General features: G+C 40.7%; 1 protein-coding gene and 2 long non-coding RNA genes across 3 annotated transcripts in view; 1 reads left to right on the plus strand and 2 right to left on the minus strand.

Annotated features, from left to right (window-relative positions):
- LOC116175350 (5-hydroxytryptamine receptor 1D-like) overlaps positions 1-22,197 on the plus strand; it is a 174,914-nt gene that overhangs the window by 139,761 nt on the left and 12,956 nt on the right. The window lies entirely within an intron of this gene.
- On the minus strand, positions 14,248-15,137 carry LOC116175355. The gene is made up of 3 exons (XR_004146293.1): positions 14,912-15,137; positions 14,787-14,859; positions 14,248-14,733 (listed from the first exon to the last, which is right to left on the minus strand). It is a non-coding gene; the product is annotated as an uncharacterized LOC116175355 (long non-coding RNA).
- On the minus strand, positions 18,142-20,238 carry LOC116175356. Its single transcript, XR_004146294.1, has 3 exons — positions 19,872-20,238; positions 18,578-18,972; positions 18,142-18,454 (listed from the first exon to the last, which is right to left on the minus strand). It is a non-coding gene; the product is annotated as an uncharacterized LOC116175356 (long non-coding RNA).

Raw genomic sequence — 22,197 nt, forward strand, 5'->3', positions numbered from 1 at the left:
TCGTTCACGTTTAGTACCACTCGTGTTGCGTCGTTTAACTTCGTAAACGCCTGCCGAATACGGCCGGCTAGTAACCCTAGATATTTATTTAGTACGCTATCGTCTTTCAAGTAGCGCGGATGTACCGCTCGTTAACGTTGCGAACGTTCGTTGTATAAGAATTTAGTTCTTCCTACGGATTTTGTGATAAGTTTCTTTTTCTCTTTGTTGAGGAAGGTAAGTGTTTTTTTATCTTTTCTAGGAAAAGTTTTCACTAGTTGGACAAGAGGGTTTTGACACGTCGCATACCCACATGCGACACGTCGCTTACCCACATGCGACACGTCATCTACCCTTATGCAACGCGGCGTCGTCCAATGAGACGCGTCGTCTGTACTCAGGCGACAGATGCGTCGTCTGCTTTTGCGACGCTTCGCCTGTCTTGTGTGACATTTCGCGACTAGCCGATTTGACACTCAAGTCGCATCAATCGTGCTCTTACGACACATTGATGACCGTCATAGAGATGTGGCCCTCCAGTCGGCTACTTTAGCCTCGGCCCTCCGAGTATAAATAAAACTTAACCTCGGCCTCCGAGTATAAACAAAGGTTATCCTCAACACCCGTTTCTTTTGGTTATTTGGTTTCATTACTTATACCAATACTTATATATTTTGTTTGTATCTATTCATAGATGGCCACACCGGGCAATCTAATATCTCTTGAGGACCTTTTGGATGAATCAGCAGGGAACAAGAGGGATGACGTTATCCTTAATAGACTACAACTGGCAGCCGACCGCTTTCTACCAGTAAAGTGGCGTGAATGGAAAGTGGTGCCTTTCTCCAAGGAACACATTCTTAGTTTACTAGACGAGGACAATTCTCGAAATGCGGCTGTTAAGTTTGCTATTCCCACAGAGGAAATCGCAAAAGCTTTTAACCCATCGACGGAGGGTTTGTCGGAAAGATCGTTTCGAAGATATCGAACGATGATGTTAGAGTGGTCATTTTGCAGGGGTCTAATATATAGCCCGTTATCCCTAGTCAACAAAATTAGAGGATCTAATATGGCTGCAAAGATGTTCCTTGATTCTATAAAACCATTAATGCCGCAGTTGCTCTCGAGGGAGCAGGCGAATTTGAAGCTTGAGGAAGAAGCAGATCGAACAGCGAGAACTCCAAAACGAGCTCTGCCATTAGACGATGACAACATCAGTGATATTGTTGCCGTTGAAATTGAGGCGAGACCCCCAAAACGTACCTCGCAAGATCAGAAGATATCATCTCTGGAATTAGAGGTACAAGAATTAAAATCGATGTTGAAAGATTTAACGCAAGCTAGATCCTCCTGCTTGACAGGCAACGAATCCTTAAAATCGGAGGAAGAAGAAGAGGAAGAGGATTTTGAGGAAGTGTGGGAAGAAAGTCATCAAGAAGAGCAAGAACCAGGATCCTATGTTTAGCCAGGAGTGGAAAGCACCGAAATTGAGTTTTTCAGGAGAAAGTGAAAGCGAGTCCTTTTTCGTGCCTAAAGTAAAGGAGAGAGAACCTTTGATCCCCGTTCCGGACGTTAGACTAAGGGAACAAGGAATTTTGGTCCATCGCCTAGACTCGGAAGGTTGGAAAAACATTGGATACAAGGAGGCTCAAACAAGATTTAAAGCTTTCCCTGTTTTTAGTGCGCTTAAAGTAAACCCTCAGTTAGCGAATTCATATGGGAAATCCTTTTTAAATACAAGAGATGAGCAAACGGAAGAAATGCTGTGTGGTAATATAGAAACACATTATTTATTGCCTCATTCTAATCTAGTTTGTAATGTTATTTTAATGTCATTTCCTATATTGTCATTGCCAATAATTTTGTTGAATAAACCGTTTATTCTAAAGGTTTTATCTATATCAATTTATTCAACAAAATAAAATAATGGAAAAGTTTCTGAAACCCATTCGATTGGATATTGATCCATCAGTTAGTTCCGCCTCCAAGGAATGGGAGCACTGGCTCCGAACCTTTGAGAATTTTCTCTTGGCATATACACCGACCGAAGAAGAAGATTTGCTTCTTTTTGCACCCAGTAAGTTGAATTTGCTAATCAATCATGTGTCTTCAAGGGTATACTCATATATCAGTGAGTGTTCAACTTATGACGCTGCTATCAGCCTACTAAATACGATTTTTATCAAACCTAAGAATATTATCTACGCTAGGCACATGCTAGCTACTAGAAAGCAACTTAATGAGGAAAATATCGATGCATACATACAGGCCTTAAAACTATTATCTAGAGAATGCCAGTTTCAAAGCGTGGACGCCGAAACTAATCGATCTGACAATATACGTGACGCATTTATTTCGGGAATCCAGTCAAATAAGATAAGACAGCGATTACTCGAGAATCTGACGTTAACCCTCGATGAAGCGTACAATCAAGCATTATCCTTAGAGATGGCAGAGATTAATTCCCAACAATACAACGTTATTGGCTTAAACGCTGTTCAACAACTTGGAGGAGGAGTATCACAGCCTGAAGATCAGTGCGAGGAACATACCGTCGCAGCTTCGCCCTCTTACAAGAGCTCTTACAAAAATAAACGAAAATGTTTCTTTTGCGGAAGTGGACACATTCATCCACACAAATACTTCAGCATGTATAGGTATTGTAGCAGCTTCTCCCAGCTCTTTAAAGAAAGCAACTGTAATAGCATATATTCAAGGAGTCCGAGCTGAAGCACTGATTGATACAGGTAGTAGTTTGAGTTTCATAGATGAATCGTATTTTAATTTGTTACGACTTAAAAAGAAACCTAGTAACCAATGTATTTCAATGGCTTCAACCTCTCTAACATCACAAGTTGCAGGAGAAACCTGGGTATCTGCTAAAGTCGGCCAGTACGATTATCAAAATTTACATTTACTGATAGTGAAGGATTTGTGCGCTGATTTAATTATAGGTCACGATATTCTTAAAAAGCATTCTTCTCTTGAATTAAATTTTGGTGGAACGAAAGAACCTATCAAAGTGTGTGGAGTTGCGGCAGCTTCTGTACCTGCGGTACCCTTATTTTCAAATATTTCTTCTGATTGCAAACCTATTGCTATAAAGTCTCGAAGGTATAGCGAAGATGACAAGAAATTTATAAAAGAAGAAATACGAAAACTGTTGATGGAAGGGATCATCGAAGAAAGCACCTCTCCCTGGAGAGCTCAAGTTTTAATTACGAAGAATGCAACTCATAAAAAGCGTCTTGTAATCGATTATTCACAGACAATAAATAGGTATACGCTGCTGGACGCATATCCTCTTCCAAATATGGAAGAATTAGTATCTAATATATCGAATTATTCTATATTTAGTGCAATCGATCTGCAAAGTGCTTACCATCAAATTCCAATCTTATCCGAAGAACGACTATATACTGCTTTCGAAGCGCTCGGAAACCTCTATCAATTTCGCCGAATTCCTTTTGGTGTAACTAATGGAGTGTCAAGTTTTCAAAGAGTTATTGATTGGATCATTAGAGAGGAAGAATTGGAAGGAACATACGTCTATTTGGATGATATAACCATTTGCGGCAAAACTTTACAGGAGCATGACAAGAATCTTGAGAAATTTATGGCAGCCGCTTCCAAATATGGGCTGACTATTAACGAAGAAAAAAAGTAAGTTCTCTCAAAATTCAATTAATATCCTGGGTTATCATATAAAGGATCATGTAATCAGACCGGATCCCGACCGCCTTCGACCACTCATTAGTATGCCGCCGCCACATGATTTACCTTCATTACGAAGAGTTATGGGTTTGTTTGCCCACTATAGCAAATGGATACCAAGATTTTCGGAAAAAGTTCACGCCTTATCAAACACAAAGAATTTTCCATTAGGGAACGAACTTGTACAACGCTTTGAAGTGGAGGAAGTCACACTGCTTCATGTAAACCCCGATTACTCTTATGTTCGCCTTGCAGATGGTCGTGAATCGACTGTTTCAAATCGTCACTTAGCACCATTGAATCAAGAAGGTGAACGAATTCCGGATATGATCAACATAGAACAGCCAGAAACTTCTGATTCAGACCAATCACCTGTAGAGCAAGTTGGCGAACCAAGATCGTTTTTGGATTCAGAAAGTGAAAGAATAGAACAGCCAGTAACTACTGATTCAGACCAATCGGCTGCAGAGCAAATTGAATCACCATCGAATTTTATTGACGAAGCGATTTCACGAAGATCAGTTAGGGAACGTAGGCTCCCAATCCGTTACAATGATTATATTTTAAAATGATGTGTGGATGAATGTGGTAATATAGAAACACATTATTTATTGCCTCATTCTAATCTAGTTTGTAATGTTATTTTAATGTCATTTCCTATATTGTCATTGCCAATAATTTTGTTGAATAAACCGTTTATTCTAAAGGTTTTATCTATATCATGCTGGCAAATATTTCCCATGGAATTCTAATGGAGAGGAAAAAGTTGGATGAAACACTAAAAGAAATAAGGGTGCTAGCTCCTGACATCTGGCCACAAATTGTAAAGAAATTCACGGGGAATGGCACTTTGGAGGAAATATCGGACGATCTACTTCAATATGTATGTGGTAGACGTTCAGAAGCAATTGAAATAAGAAGGAGAACATTCAAACCTCGCCCATCTTACCTAGTAAGGGAGCTGGAAAAGATTCCACCCTCGCAAACACATTTATTTGAGGAAAAACAACTTTCACTGTTTTTAAATCAAAACGGGAGTGCGCAAAGAATCTTTCCTCTCCCAGAAAAACCAAGAGATCGGTCTTCTTTCGTTAACCAATCGAAAGTACCCCTGAGACCTTTTGTAAGGAAAGAGGCAAAGCAAACAAAGCCCTTTCGTGCCCCAAGAACGTTGGGAAGTTCTTCAAAGCAGTCCAGTGGAAAATTTCCAAAAATGCCCACCTCAGGTAACTGGGGGAATAGGGCTAAACGACAATGACTCTCAGTTCAAGGGAGGGCAGTTGGGAGATTTCCTGCAACAGTGGGATTCTCTGGGTGCCCCAACACACGTGAAGGGGATCGTCAGCGGCTATCAAATCCCTTTCGCAAATCCACCCTTATCAATTCCGTTCAACACAACAAATATTCAAAGGTTTGCAACCACGCCCTCGCCTACAATGTCAATCGAAATAGAAAAACTGAAAAAGGAAAAAATTTTAATACCTGCTTCGTCAAGCAGCGGATTCTTATCGACAATGTTCTTAACGTCGAAACCCGACGGATCAGCTCGGCAAATCCTCAACCTCCAAAGGCTAAATACATTCGTACGGACGAATACTTTTCGCCTGATAAGCCAAAGATCAGTTCCTCGATTCTTACAAAAAGGAGATTACCTAGCAAAGATAGATATATCTCAGGCTTACTACCACATTCCAGTAAAAGAGAGCCATCAAAGATTCCTATGTGTGTCTTACCAGGGGCAGATACTGCAAATGACATGTCTTCCTTTCGGACTGTCAAGCGCACCTTTAGCCTTCTCGAGGGTAAGCAACTGGATGGCGGAACTACGGATTACGGACTGCGTGTGTTAGTGTACCTCGACGATTTTTTGTTGGCGCATCAGAATCCAACTATACTACAGAAACAGGCATGTTTGGCGGTAAGCCTTTTTCAAAGGTTAGGATGGAAGGTGAACCTAGCAAAGTCAGTTTTAGATCCAAACAAATGTCTGAAATTCTTAGGCATAATTTGGGACCTAGAACAAGAAACCATGTCGTTACCTCGCGAAAAGATAGTCAAGTTAGAAGGCATTCTGAACAAAATCATAACATCAAACTCATGGAACTGGCAGATTGCAACTTCGATTCTAGGGCAGTTAAATTTTGCTGCTTTGGTAATCCCTCTCGGACGTCTGAACTCCCGCAGAATGCAATTAGCGTCTCGCAAGCTATTCATGGAAGATCCGTCGAAGCTAGTTCCTATTCCAGTAGATGCCAAGACAGAGTGTGTTTGGTGGCAAGAAAACAAACAGATGTCACAGTTAATCTTCCCATCATCATTTTTGACGACAGATGCCTCAGATCAAGGCTGGGGGTTTCACCTGAACAGAGAAATGAGATCGGGTGCTTGGTCAAGCGAACAACTGCCATGGCACATAAATCGCAAGGAACTATTTGTCATTCTTCTAGCCTTGCGGGAATTTTGTTCCACCCTCAGCAACAAAGGAGTGATGATCCAATCGGACAACAAAACTGTTGTAGCTTTTCTCCGCAAAGAAGGGGGAACTCGATCCAAAATCTTACTGACCATGACGAGGAAAATTCTAGAGTTGGCACACAGATATCAGATTCGACTAGTACCATATTACCTACCCGGAATGTACAACTGCATCGCGGACAGTCTCTCCAGGAACCAGAATCCTGCGGAATGGCATCTGAAAGCTTCAGCGACAGAGTGGATCTTCGAAAGATGGGGTACTCCAGAAGTGGACTTTTTCGCTTCCAAGCGATCGAAAGTAGTCTCCAGATATGTGTCGATAGAAACCAACGACGAGGAAGCCCTTTTTTTTCAACGCCTTCAGCAGGATGCGGATGGTGCAACTAGGCTGGATCTTTCCTCCCCCGGCTCTGATACCGGAAGTACTAAACCACCTCAATTACTCATCAGGGATATTTCTGATAGTGGCTCCCAGATGGAAAAACACCTTTTGGAGAAGCGACCTAAAGAGCAGAGCCATCGCAGCACCACTTTCACTGAGGAACCTGAAAGAAACTCTTATAGATCTAACGACAGGGCTACCACCTCAAAATTTATCAGACCTAAATTTAGAGGTCTGGAAGGTACGGGCTGGGAGGATCTAACAGGTGATTTGAATAAACGTGAAATAAACCTCATTACATCGGCTTGGAGGGACTCCACTTGGAAGACGTATTCGTCTGTGTGGAAGCAGTGGCTATCCTGGTGTAGTGCAAAAAACATTGTATCGAATCGACCTACGGGACAACAATTGGCGTCATATTTATGCTACCTTTTCATGGAGAGAAAACTGGCGGTACGATCAATCTTGTTAAGAAAATCTGCTATTTGCAGCTTAGCTTTTCCCTTCGATGAAGAAAAATTGGGATCTCACCCATTGGTTAGGTCAGCTTTAAAAGCAATGGGGAATTATGAAGGACAATCACAAGATCCACCAAAGAACATTTGGAACGTGGATAGATTACTAGAGTGGCTGACTAATAACCCTCCTAAGGAGGAAAGTCTGTTCCAGGTAACGAGACATGTTGCGATCCTGTTACTGTTGGCCTCTGGTAGACGAATTCACGATCTAACCTTACTGTCGATTGCCGATAAATTTTTTGAATGTAATTCAAATGACATTGTTTTCTGGCCTAAATTCGGTTCAAAGACGGATAAGCATAGAGGACACAAACAGTCTGGCTGGAAATTAATAAGTAACGATCCTAGAGAGATAAATATAGTCTTTTGGATCAAGAAATTATTAAAGCTGTCAGAGTTCAGAAGAAAAGCCGTGACCGGATTATCGTCATTATTTATTTCAACTCGTGGTAAAGTCAGAGCCGCATCACGCACAATAATAGCTGGATGGATTAAAACGACTTTCTCTGAAGCTCGGTTAGATGCTAGTCCGGGATCCCTCAGATCAGCAGTGGCTTCTTATGATTTCAACAGGGGTGTCGATGTGAATACTATATTGAAAAAAGGCAACTGGTTGGGTCCGGAAAACTTTTTCAAGTATTACTGTCGTCAGCTAGAAGGTTCGTCAACGGGTTTGGCAACCTTAATAAGAAATAGTTTTGAACCATTATCATATGAGACACGCTTATAAGTACCCTTCAGTTTCAGTTGGAGATTATATCTTTGTTTTAAGATACTTTATCTATGTTGGTTGTTATACATTTTTAACAAGGAGTAAATGAATATTTAGTAATTTTCTCTCCGTTTATCTTTTCACAGTACGCTATCGGGCCGGCAGAGTACAAACACCTCTCCGAGAGGTCAAGCCGTAGGCACAGACCCTGAAATATATACGTTTTCTACCCCGAAGGGAGGAAAACGAGTATTTCAGGTCTTGCTGAAGGCTTGACCTGGAGTAAGTTCTTGCCGACCTTCGTTTTCCTCGGATAGGTACTAAATAAATATCTAGGGTTACTAGCCGGCCGTATTCGGCAGGCGTTTACGAAGTTAAACGACGCAACACGAGTGGTACTAAACGTGAACGAAGAAGAGTGTAATCTCCGAGAGGTCAAGCCTTCAGCAAGACCTGAAATACTCGTTTTCCTCCCTTCGGGGTAGAAAACGTATATATTGTAGTACGCATAACCCTCTTTACCTCTTATTAAAGAAGGTCTATTGGAAAGATTGATGTTGTATGATAATTAATAACGATCAGGAAGATACGGTCACTAAAAATGAACATTATAATGGCCGAGATATTAATCCCGTATATAATAATAATAATAATAATAATAATATTTTTTTTTTTTTTTTTAGGACCCTAGACACAGACACAGACACTGATCGTTACTTGATTTTAATCCGTGCGACCAGGCTAGACCTGAACTTTCCTCGCCCCGCCAATCGCGCAGGCACCAACGCCGAAACCCACAATCGTCAAAACCAACAATTGAAGGTTACATCGCATTCTCCCCCGCCAGTGCCGTAACAAGGGAAATTCGTACTGACTAACTTAGAATAATTACAACGTTACATCCCCCCTCTCCTTCGATAGGAGGGAAACTTCCAAAAGTTTGCCGACGATCTGCCTAGCCACACCTCCACACAAAAGAAAACCCAGAATTCACCTCATCGATCCTATGGTAACGAACCGAATGACCCATTCATACCTACTGGCGCGCTACAGTCGCTAGACAACAGCCAAACTCTTCACGCCTTCCAAGAGTTCTTCGACATTCGGTCGGTACGGGGAAAGTGAAAGTGAAAAACCAAAAAGGAAGTCAAAGAAAGTGCATCGTGAAGCGACACAACTCCCCCAAAAAAAAAAAACAACAAAAAAAACTGAAAGGAATCAACTAAAATAACGGAATATACTAAGTTAAGGAAGCAAAGTGGATAAGGATAGGGTTAACGAAAGTGGTAGGTGGTAGGCTACTGTCCTCAATTATACAACAGTCATGCTACTATTCAATCATCCAGAACGGTACCACAGGATCCACAAACGTAGCATCTTTCCCATCCCTCCCCAAAGTTAAAATCCCCCCCCCTCTAACAACAACAAAAAAAATCCCCTAAAACCCCAACCCAGAAGAGTACAAAAGAGATACATGTACAAGAAACCGACCCAAGACGAACACAGAAGAAAAAGATGCCCCCTCACTGCCACCATGTACTAGCACGATGAAATGACAGGAGGTGCTATAAGATAGAAATGATCATTAACACAATCGCAGAGAAAAAAAACTTATTCACTCTGATTCCGGAGAGCCTGTGGTCACCGAAGCTTGCACAGGTCATCTCCTTCCTCGTGTTCTCATGCATTCATATGTTCACACGGAGTTAGGGGAGTCTTGCGATCTCGAAAGATGCACAAGGCCTCGCACCCTTCTCGTAGCTCGTTTATTCAACGTTCATACTACGAAAAGATGAGGTTGAGATGGAATGATAACACCAAGAAGGGCTCTGGTGAACGAGCGGGGAAGTTGCACCTGGAAAGAAAGATCGGCACAACCCCCTGAAGAACCTTCCGACAGTCCCCAACCAACCATCCCGAAAATTGCGTGGAGACAAAGTGCCTACACTACATGAAGTCAAATTCGGTAATACAAAAAAAAAAAAAACAATGTGTCTAAATAGAGTGAAACGGTAGCAACAACAAATCCGCCAACCAGAAGACAATCCCAGAAATACTACATTTAACCATGATCGTCGGGTTCGAAATAGGGTTTGAGATCCTGAACGTGCCACATGCCAGAGGATTTCCCATGGGCGTCCTTCAACTCATAGGTGAGATAACCTACCTTACGGGCAACCGTAAAGGGTCCTAAAAATCGAGGGGCTAGTTTGGCGGTATAATCCTTGGTAGCGTCAGAAATAGATTTATTTTTGCGCCAGACCTGCTGTCCAATCTCAAAACTCACATGCCTTCGTCTCAGATCGTAAGTACGTTTGTTTCGGTCATGAGTATTTCGGATGCGTTCAATTATTTTAGTACAAAGTTGTTGTTGTTGTTCCAACCGCTGTTCGACATCAATCGGTTCATTGTCAGTCAAGTCTGTCTCGAAGCTGTCCCCCCGAATACGAAATTCTTTCCCGAAATTAACACGATAGGGAGTGACTCCAGTGGTTTCGTGTTTAGAAGTTCTAAGGGCACAGGCAATCGAAGCTAAGTTGACATCCCAATGGCGGTGATTGTCCTTAATGTAGGTGGAAATTAATTGTTTCACCACCCTATTAACACGTTCCGCAGGATCGGCTTGTGGATGATAGAAGGGTGTGAAACGAACATTGACACGGTAGCGGTTACAAAGATTCAGAAAAAGTCGGCTGCGCATTTGCACGCCGTTGTCACAAATAAGATGTTGAGGCGATCCGTACACGAGAAATACCGACTCCTCAATGCACTTAACAAGTGTTTGCGCATTCGCGGTCCTAACTGGAAAAAGAAGTACGAACTTGCTCAAATAGTCTGATACAACCAGAAGATGGGTGCGTCCCTGAGTTGATCGAGGTAAGGGACCAATAAAATCCAAACTAATCATCTGCCAAGGTTCATAGATCTTAGGGTGGGAACCCATTAAACCAGCAGGTCGCTGTTGTTCCGGTTTGTGTTCCGCACAGGTGGGACAACGTGAAACAAAACGTTTAACATCGCTAACCATTTTGGGCCAGTAATAACGATGATGGATACGCTAATAGGTTTTGTAAACCCCAAAATGTCCTGATGTAACATTGTCGTGGGATTCACGGATGATAGCAAGTCTAAAATCGGTAGGAACGACGAGTTTCCACTTCTCGAAGTCACGGCTATCTGAGGCAGAACAAATATATTTATATAAAAGAGAATTCCTCACATTCCATCCAGGGTATTTATGCGGCTCTTTTTCCAAACGATCGAACATACCACGATACCAACGATCAGTGCTACCACGAAAAGCTTCGGGGTTAATAATTTCCTCCGAGGTGTGAATAGCATCTATAATGGGTACGGTACGTGATAAGAGATCGGGTACCAAATTGTCTTTACCCTTGCGGTGTACGAGGGTAAAAGTATATGGCTGAAGGCGAAGTGCCCAACGTGCTAAACGCCCTTGGGGATCTTTAAGGGAATGCAGCCACAACAAAGAATGGTGGTCCGTGATCACGGTGAACTGAACCCCCTCGAGATAGTGTCTAAGTTGCTCCACCCCCCAAATGACGGCCAAGCACTCACGCTCAGTGGTGCTGTAATTGCGTTCAGCTGCAGACAAGGAACGAGACAAGTAACAAATAACTCGTTCTCCATCCGGGAAATTTTGAATTAACACAGCGCCTAAACCGTAGGCCGAAGCGTCTGTCTGTAGAATGAAAGGTTTAGTAAAATCGGGGCAATTTAGAATCGGTGCAGTAGCTAAAAGTTCTTTAAGTTTCACGAAAGAGTTCTCGCAATCAGAGGTCCACTCGAAGGTGACGTTTTTCTTAAGAAGTCGAGTTAAAGGCGCCACGATTGTGGAGAAATCGGGAATGAAACGTCGGTACCAACTACAGGTTCCTAAAAATCGCCTAACTTCGTTAAGATTGGTAGGTGAAATGATATTTAAAATTGCTTTTACCTTATCAGGGTCGGGATGTAGTCCATTTGCATCTACAACATAACCCAGATATTTTAACTCTGAGCGGCAAAAATGACACTTGTCTTTATTGAGTACGAATCCTGCAGCAGACAACTTGTTGAAAACGGTTTGCAAAATTCGCAGGTGCGAATCGAAGTCTTGGGAGACGATGATTACATCGTCCAAGTATACTAAGACGTTAGGCTGCAGTTCGGGTCCTAAAACCGTATCTATGATACGCTGAAAGGTAGCTGGTGCATTTGTCAAGCCAAAAGGCATTCGGCGGAATTGGAAGAGTCCACGACCAGGTACCGTAAAAGCGGTATATGGGCGAGAAGATTCCTCGACCTCCACTTGCCAATACGCCGACTTGATGTCAAGCGAACTAAGGTAGCGAGCGTCCCTCAACTGTTCTAATATGGTGGAGATATAGGGCAAAGGAAACGCGTCCTTTATAGTCAGGGCATTCAGCTTGCGGTAATCCACGCAAAAACGGTAAGTATTGTCCTTCTTCGGAATTAAACAGACCGGAGAAGCCCAAGGACTAGTGGATGGTTCGATGACATTATTCCTAAGCATCTCATCGATGGTGACATTAAGAATTTTCTGTTTGACTGGGTTGACAGGGTAGTAGCGTTGTTTGAGGGGTTCGGCGCCCTCAACAAGGCGTATCTTGTGTTTCCCCACCGAGGTTAATCCCAAATTAGCTCCCATGGCTTCAAAAGTTTGATCCAAAAGGGTAGTGAGTGACTGCTGCTGTTCGGCAGTAAGATGAGGTTGATCAATAATAGCTACTTGATGAGATGGTGGAGTCGTAGACGTGAAATGCCAGCAATCATCGTGAAGATTGGGTATTATACCGATTCTGTCCCAAAAGTCTATGCCGAGAATCAAATTCGTTGTTAGGTCAGGCATCACAAATAAATTCAATAAAATGGTGCGATCCTTTAAGGTAATGGGTGCCATGATGTAACCAATGGCTTGTGCGTTGGCTCCATAAGGTGCTCCCATGAGGTAGCTCGATATGAATTTACATGGTACCAAGTCATTGCTATCCCTTCGAACAGGTCATAGGCAGACTCGAACAAGGTAGCGTGATCGACGCCACGAGCTCTAGCCATCCGTTCGACTTTATCCAAAAATGAATTAACAGTATCCCCCTTAGGCTCTCCAGAGAATTTAAGTCCCCATTTATGCACTGGTGTGCTATGTACTGATAATTTTGGAGGCATTTCAGCTGTGCTGCGAGTAGGAGTCGAAGTTACTATCGGATGTGGTGCTGAAGGCAATATAGTGTCATTAAATCTAAAAGCTTTGTTGTCTAACGAGGCCCTAAGCTGTCTAAGAAACAGGGTTAATTCGCGAAGTTTGTCTACTTGGTCCGCGGTATTGGTCAATAATGTCTGCGTCCGGTGTAAGCGACGATCGGCATGCACTAGCATGGCTACTATGGATAAATAAGACCCTCCACCATAGGCGTCTTCAAAAGAATCAATTTTATTTTGTAAAGTGTTGGTCAACTCAGTGAGAGCAGCTAGATCCTCAGAAAAAGTAAAGGGGTAATCCGGAGCAACATAGCCGGGGATTTTCTCAGCTTCGAATAACTTACGAAGAACGGTTCGACTCTCACTAACGTTAACTCCGGGTTGACCTCCCCGAATCTGAATCTCATACTTGAGTTCAGCCTCTCTCAAACGGTTTATATCCATTGAATAATGATACCAATAGATCTTATAATTAATGTCAAAATATTCCCAATATATATATAAATTATAATTGATCAAAGTCAAGTAAAGCAACAATTAAAAAAAAATTAATTAGAGATAAGTGGAATGGAATCAGTTGCGCCAGTGAAAATTAAAACACATGTGATATGATAATTAACGCAGGCAAAGGCTCCACGTGCAGGGATGCCACTTTTATAACGGTGAATTTGCTCAAACCCGCCGCTAATCGGCCAACTAGCTCAGGGGTGACTATTAATCGGGGTAAGCTTGAGCACTCAAGGGTCATTAGGTATCGTTCGGTCTCTGCGGGCACTGAATTCCGTTCCTCTCATCTAATAATTAGGTATGCTAGAGCAAAGCAGTAAGGGCGCCACCTTATTACCTGGAATATTATACACTGACTGTTACCGGAATAAAGAAGTGTAACAGTAGCGGCACAACAATAATATAATCAGTGAGTACCTGACCAACCCAAAAATCAAAAATTTATTCAGTAAGGTACACCAAATTCAAGAAAAAATCTTAACGCATGAATATGCACTACTAAAAATAATATACATTTACTAATCTCTTCCCCTAAATTGAATTCCCCCAAAAACTTTACTTAATTGAACATTAATCCCACAAATTAGTGAACGATAACTCGATCACACCCGACGGCATGAAACTTAACGTTATTAACCCCAAAACGAGGTGGCGAACACACAAGTATATAAAGAGAAGGTATTATTCTTACCTGGAGTTCCGAAGGCATTCGTGGAGTGAGCTCATCCCAGGAATGTTCAACCTAGTAGCTATAATAAAGAATAAAAGGACAAATTAACCGAGAATGCCTCGGTGAATCAAAAATGCTACAGTGAGGTACTTAACGGTGCCTGAGGGGCTTACCACTTGCGGTACTTCCCACGATCGTAATAGGACAAACCAATATTAAATCATGTCTCCGAAGGAGATCTCAAATGCAAAAACAATAATCAGAGCCAATTATGTCGGCATTAATCGAAAGATCGTTAACCAGAATTACGCTTACAGTTAAATTTAAAATAGTGAAAATTTCCCCAAAACTGGTCAGATAATTGATATAGGCTAAGTAATTATTTCGACGGTGATAAGCTCAGATATAGGTTATGTATTCTATCTCATGGTTCCAAACGGCTGATTACTGCTGAATGTGTATTCAGATGAAGGCATCTGTTGGTAATAATTCAAAATGGACGTCCCTCCGGTGACATATGTTAATGTGCAAATTTAAACGGGATACAAGGACCCTAAAAAGCGATTGTTTAAAACGGTGCATTGTAGTACGCATAACCCTCTTTACCTCTTATTAAAGAAGGTCTATTGGAAAGATTGACGTTGTATGATAATTAATAACGATCAGGAAGATACGGTCACTAAAAATGAACATTATAATGGCCGAGATATTAATTCCGTATATCTACTTACATAGTTTCGCTGGTAATTCGTTTAAAAGCCTCTCAAAAGAGTTCACTACGATATTGATTAACCAAAAAAAAACTATCAATCCATAGTTTAATAAGATGATTCCGTGAAAGGTAATACTTCAATAGATGACGGAAACCAATCTTTTACGACATTACACCAGCGAACTAATATTCAACCGACACTTTTGCGTCTTCCCAAAACGAGCAACGAAAAGAAAGTAAGACACGCACGAACTTTCCTCGCCCCGCCAATCGCGCAGGTACCAATGCCGAAACCCACCATCGTCAAAACTAACAATTGAAGGTTACATCGCATTCTCCCCCGCCAGTGCCGTAACAAGGGAAATTCGTACTGACTAACTTAGAATAATTACAACGTTACAACCTACTCTTTAATTGCGCAAAACATTTTCCTAATTTGACCATCTTCGTATCTTCTATGGTTTCCGAGAACCCCATGATAGACATCCTTACCTTGGACGCAGTGCATAATTATAGAGAAAACTCTCATTCTTTTGTTTTGGAGATAGATATACTATAACTAGATACAGCCATGTACATAGTTCAAAAGTATCATTTGGAACATTAATGGCCGTTTGCACCGACAAATTTAAGTGTAACTTAGCTTAAGCGTAGCTTAAAATCCATGGCAACCATTGTCTCAATAATCGTTGCCATGGATTTTAAGCTACGCTTAAGCTAAGCTCCACTTAAATTTGTCGGTGCAAACGACCATCACACTATAATTACAATTAATATCGTACGTAAGTGAAAAACAACCACTAATAATCGTAAATTTGCGTTACATTATACCGCCAGGGGTAAACTTTCTGGCACTCCTGCGTTAGTAGCAGCCAAGCAACAATTATTTGGTCGCAGAAACGCTGTTCTGGAATTTGTTAAAATTCCGTGTAAGAGTTGTTTACTATTAAATAAGTGGGTATGTAAAATTAATATACTCGTTCATTTAATTAATGGTGTTTATACATGGAATTAGCACAAAAAATACGCCCAAAGGGATTATGCCTTTAGAGAGGAAAGTAATTAGTCACGACATTTTTCCGTTATATGCAAACTTGGCCCATGACTGTAGAGTTGCCCCTTATTGATTTATTTCTACTCTATATACTGTAAACAAAAAAAGAGGTGGGTCATATTCATATCACGAATAGCTAAATTCAACATAATATGACTCGACGAAATGCGCCCCAAATTCGATAATTTTGACCATTAACATAACCGTTTAAATGAAACCAGGCTAAGTAATAACTCGGGTTCATCAAGTTGTTGTTCAGGAATGTGGAATTGTTGCTATTATCTACGTGCGGAATGTAATTTTTTCTCCACGATTGTGTTGACATGGTTCATATGGCATCCCAGTTCGTTACTACAAAGTTGTAAAAGACCAAAATGATAAGAAGCAGGCCAATAAAAAGATACAAAGCACTGTTACGCTTCTACATACGAAAAAATAACGCGTATCGGCTTAAAACGTAGTTGTTCGTAGAGTGCACAATGAAAATTGGCTTCTTTCGTCAGGTTACATTGAATTCACTTTAAATTAATCTAAAGTATTCAGCGAAAGTTACACTAACATCACAATGGAAACTTATACTCATTTTTAATTAGCAACTAGTCTATACCAAAATCAATACGGTAGTACTATATATGAATAATCACGCGAGTAATTTTGTTCTTTGGCAAAGAATGTTGTCGATTATGACTACTAGTGTTGAACGCATTTGCAAGATTAGCTTTATGTCGTCGTGAACAAAATTCAAAATACCGGGATCATCGTACTGTCCCTTTCTTTTAAATGGCTAATAACACGCACATATATGTTTGGATTGTTTGATGTCCACGAGTGACTAATATTAGTAGCAGTAACGCACCTATCTTCAAATATTCACATAAATTGGCACTGTAATGAGCAACGACATGAATGATTAATTTATAAGCGCTTGGGGCGAGCGTGTATCTCATCCATATAATATCATCCAAAGTAATGTACTGTAGATTTAACGAATTTTCCGTAAAACTAAACGTTGCTAAAGTAAATTTTCCACTGCCTTTTATTAAAACCTGTTGCAGTGGTCTATAATTCTTCTGAATTATTCCAATGAAAAAAATTATATGCAAGATAATACAAAATCGACTACTAATAATCTTTATGTTATTGAATTACCATTAGCGCATTCAATGAAGTGTATAATAAACGAAGGACGTAATTAATACGTGAAGTACCTGTGTAAGAATGTAGTGGTCAGACATGATCCTCTTTATTACATATTGCCAACGCCAAGATTAACATTTTGCTTGGGGTATAGTTTCTAGTCTAAATCAGTCAATGTACTCTCTGTATCTTACGTCATTAGAAACACAATTATTTTCTGTGGCAGAGACGGTACAAATCGTTAAGACTCTTGCGTCATGAAAATGAGACTCCCCGCTATTTCCTTAACTCAATATCTGGTCTTGCTATCTGCTTTACAAATTAAGTAAAAATGAAAGACAATATTGTTTCTGTCTCTGCGCTAAGTGCTCCCCGACTAGTTTTCTTCGTTCACCTTAATTTATGTCAACATTGTAAATGCATAATAACTACGTGTTCCATTTGCGATGCTTAAGTTTCCCTGCAATTGGATTTCGAGCGTCTTAAAGTGACGTATTATGTAAGGGTTAATGTTTCTGAGATGTTGTGTATATAGTTACTTCAGTTGAGATGGGAACTGACTCTCAATGTCTACAGGTATTTTCCTGAATTACCTACAAGACATGCAGTATTGTTTAAGTTGTCTTCTAAGTTAATAGTTAGGTAGTGTACCTGTGAATAGTAGAGGGTAGGCGTCCAGGCAAAATGCAACCAATATTTTAGTGGCTATTGCAGGGAAAAATTAACACAAACAAGTAACAGTAAAAAAACATCATGAACGAGCAATTACAGTGTAAGCATTGAAATAACTGTACTATACGTGAAGTATTTGGGTTTCTCCATAACATCGTTACCGTAGACCCTCTGCGCTGCCACAAATTCTCTAATGCTTTGCATCGCCTGTTCCTTTGGTCTACCAAAACTGCCAATGTTGGACCCAAGTCCACCGGATCCGGATCCTGCAAGACTGAGAACCGATTTGTTAATGAGTACAGATTTCCATTTTCACAGAATAACTACATCTAGCGGGAATTAGAACTGAGAAATTGTTTTTATTTTATTTTACTCTTATGACTTTTACAGCTCGGCAATGATCGTGTACTTTAATAGCTTCAGATTACTTACCAGCGGCGGCGTAAATTATAGAAAAAACGAAAGTATTTGTACTTATGTTATAATACACAGATTTACATTTCTAAAATATATACATTAACTAAGTAAGATTAATTATTCACTAAATTCCTCGTCTAAGCCGATAGCTTCCCCCGAAATTTAATATAATTTTTATGTACCTACTACATCATTGGAATTTCTGAATTGCCCCGCTTAAAATATTTCAAAAAACGAGTGCGCATTCGACCTTCCAATGTACTTTCTTCATGACAGTTGTAGCTAAAAACATACACAAAAGATATTCGCTCTTAAACATATAATCGTAACAGATACGGTGCTACATATGCACTCCACAGATAATACTAGAAAACCACACCACAAACCATATTTGGATATACTTACATCTTTACATCTGCACATGATCCATATCACCCTCTGAAATTTCCACCGTGATGAGTAATGGTGACTCTCTCCGCTTTGAAAATGTTATATCATTCGCTGTTCATCATTTTCTCCAATTTCTTCAGGTTTAGCCTTCTCGTTTCAATGTTACAGCGTGTGCAGTTTAGTGGGGTAGTGCGTGTTTCTCCCGTTAGCTCATTGGTAAGAGTTTTATATATTTTATGTTTATGATTATTTTGTTTCTTTTCTTGTCCTGATGAAGTTCCTTACGAGAGGGAGCGAAACGTTGACTTTTCGTTCAACATTGACACGGTCCTATCCCGGAAGTCGCTCGCATCTCACGATCTTCTCTTTAAAAATGCAAGTGAGGCAGAACCGATCTCTCACTTTCCCATCTACATAGATAACCGATAGTTAGAATGACGTGCTCATTTAATCCTGACTAAATTCAACAACCAACACGTGTGCAATGTCCTAATTCATTCAGATTCGGATCGTATCTGCTAGATCATTATAACGTAACTTTCTTTGCAAATTTTCCAGGAGAGTAAGATTAATTAATCACTAAATTCCTCATCTAAGCTGTATTTTCATTTTTATTTTTTGTAAAAAACAATGTACAATTGTAGGTATTACAACGTCAGACTAACAAACAATTAATAGACAATAAAATTTTCACATACAGAGAGGTACTCGCCCTCATTGTAAATAACATTGGCCTCCAGGAAACGTCGTAATTTTGTTTTAAACTGCTTCAGTGATCGGCTACTTTTTATTGTTTGGGGTAAGAGGTGTTATATTCTTATTGTAACTTTTATGTACCTACTACGCCACTGGGAAAGAATAACCGTACCGTAGACGGCACTGCGTGTCGTAGAGGGCGCCTAAATAATACCAAGTCAATTTCGGGCGATCCATGCGCTGAAGTTTGGGGAGAGGGGGCTGCGGATATAACAAGATTTTGACTTTTTTTATAGTTCTAAATTTTTTTAATATCGCGGCTTGTGAACGACATTTCGATAAAAATTTATTCAACAATTCCACAGTTATATTGAATTCATCTTGCAAAATCTTTACATTATTGGTAATTATCTTTTTTTGTCTATCCATTTGTAATGCAGGATAGAAATTGAATAGGAGCATATTTCAAATTACAGAAATTAAGATGCAACGTGGTTGAAAACCGCTTAAGGAGAGTGAACATCCCTTGTTTCAATTAAAACAGAGATTTTACTGTGACATGGAAATTTGTTATAAATGTAAATAAATGTAAATTATACAGTTAGGTACTTACTTCCTGAAAAACTTCTCCTTTTTAGGGAAATTTTTCGAAAGAAAAAAATTCCCTTTTATGTTATGGTTTTGCTGTCTGTCTGTCCGTGTGTTCCTCGCTTAACTCGAGAACGAAATGGGATGTGAAACTTTCGCAAATCGATTTCTACTAGTTCAAGGACCAGCGCTATTCAGTATGAGCCGGCTTTTCCCATTGCGAGTCGAGTGGAAGTAAATTTCCCTACTGAAAATCGAATGCGATGCTCCGTATCTTGTTCTTCTTTTATCTGAAATTTACTTTACATATGTTTAACTTGCTTGCCAAATTAAACACAAAATTTGATGAAAATAATATATAATGTCTAGGTTCCACATTTCCATAGATTGTCTTTCTATTTATAAACATGTTTACTAATTAAATTTAGAACGTGGCCATGGGTTTTTTTGGTGTGAATTTGAATTAAAATCGAATAACAATACAAAGCGCGATATTTTACACATAAAAGGTATCTTACACATAAACGAGATGGGCGCATGTTTTTTTTTCTATTGAACAGGAATCGTTGACAGCTTGAAATGTTTTCTTGTTCATGTATATCGCAAGAAAACGCATTTTTTAAACGTTGGAGTGTAGCGTAGTATTAATGAGTTTTAATAAATGGGTGAAAAACTTATTGTCTTTACAGAAAAAAAGGAAATTTGATTACTAAACCGCACATTATTTCGTTCCAACTGTTTGTTAATGTTTTTTTCTAATTGCGCGAACTGATATCACTCTAGTGTCACGTAGTCCGGACACGGAGTTGAAATCTTTTTATTCACTCACAGTGCAGTAACTTAATACGAAAGGTTTTTATACATTCACTCGCGATAACGGAAAAAATACGTCCTGCGTTTGGATATTCTGGATATTCTGGATTACGATAGGAGGGTGAACAGTGTCCACGCGTACTTAGGCCTCAAATTCGGGCCCTTTGTACTACCTCCCTGACTAGGGTCGCCCGACCCCTCAGCATCACTCAAGCCATCCCACACGTGAGATGAACCTTAGGACGCTGGAAGGGGAGGCGGCTCTAATCGTAGCCATGTCCGGCCAGGATTCCCCCAACATGGATCGTCTCAGTTGGACTAGAGCGGGACATTCACAGAGTAAGTGGTATGCCGTCTCGTCGTCTGTGTAACATCCTCTACAAGATGGTGATTCCACCAAACCCATGCAGTGCATGTGCTTGTTTAGTTTACAGTGCCCAGAAAGTATGCCCACGAGTAACCTCAGGTTCTTCCTTGATAGCCCTGTACAAAAACGCGCCAAGCTACGAGATGGTCCTCTGAAGGCTTCTCTCGCATGGCGACAATCTAACATCAAGTTCCACCTAGCCCTGTGCTGGGTTTGGGTGTCTTGAGTTATTAGGTTGTTTACAGTTTTAACTGTAAGTGGAAGAGCCGGCTCTGGACCATAAAACGCCTGTTTTGAGGCCAGTCGGGCTAATTTATCGGCTTTCTCATTACCTTCCGTTCCAGCATGCCCTTTGACCCATACGAGCTCAAGGGTGTTGCTGCTTGCTACTTGCTCTAGTACGTGGTGACATTCGGAAACCATCCTAGAGGTAATTTTACAGTGACCAAGTGACTGCAAGGCAGCCCTGCTGTCACTTGAGATTCTGATAGTTTTGTTCTTTATGTTATGCATAAGAACTGTTCTTGCACTAAGCGTTAATCCTACCAACTCTGACTGGAATACAGTAGGAAGTTTACCTAGTGGTTGGGTGATATGGAAGTTCAGTTCTTTGGAGTAAATACCAGTGCCTGTACCTTCCATTGTCTTAGATCCATCCGTGAAGATGAATATATCTGGTTGGGATGCCATATTCTCATCAAAGAAGATGTGATAGTTTTTCCCTAATATGAATTGAGGAGTGAGTGAGTCCGATCTCCCCTCTAGGATAGGCAGACGCTTGATCGCTTCGCCCAGAATTCGGGAGTGGCCCCCCTCAATGCCTCTGCTATTCAACAACCCCTTATTTTTCAGACGCAGGAATGCCAGAATGGCCTGCTCTCTCACGTGGAGATCTAGTGGAGGCAGATCCAAGAGGGCCTCCATGACGGCTGTGGGGGTCGTTCGCATCGCGCCTGTGCAGGCAAGGCACGCTAGTCTTTGCACATGATTAAGGAGTGCTACAGTTGTGGAGAGTCTGGTTCTAGGCCACCAGACAATTGCTCCATAACAGAACATAGGTCTAATCACGGCAGTGTACAGCCACAGGACAGCCTTCGGGGATGGTCCCCAAAGTTTGCCAATAGCGCGGCGACTTTGCCAGAAAGCCCTATTTGCTTTTTCGGCTTTAAGC

Source organism: Photinus pyralis, unplaced genomic scaffold (genome assembly GCF_008802855.1).
Source record: "Photinus pyralis isolate 1611_PpyrPB1 unplaced genomic scaffold, Ppyr1.3 Ppyr1.4_LG7, whole genome shotgun sequence".
NCBI classification, from domain to species: domain Eukaryota; kingdom Metazoa; phylum Arthropoda; class Insecta; order Coleoptera; family Lampyridae; genus Photinus; species Photinus pyralis.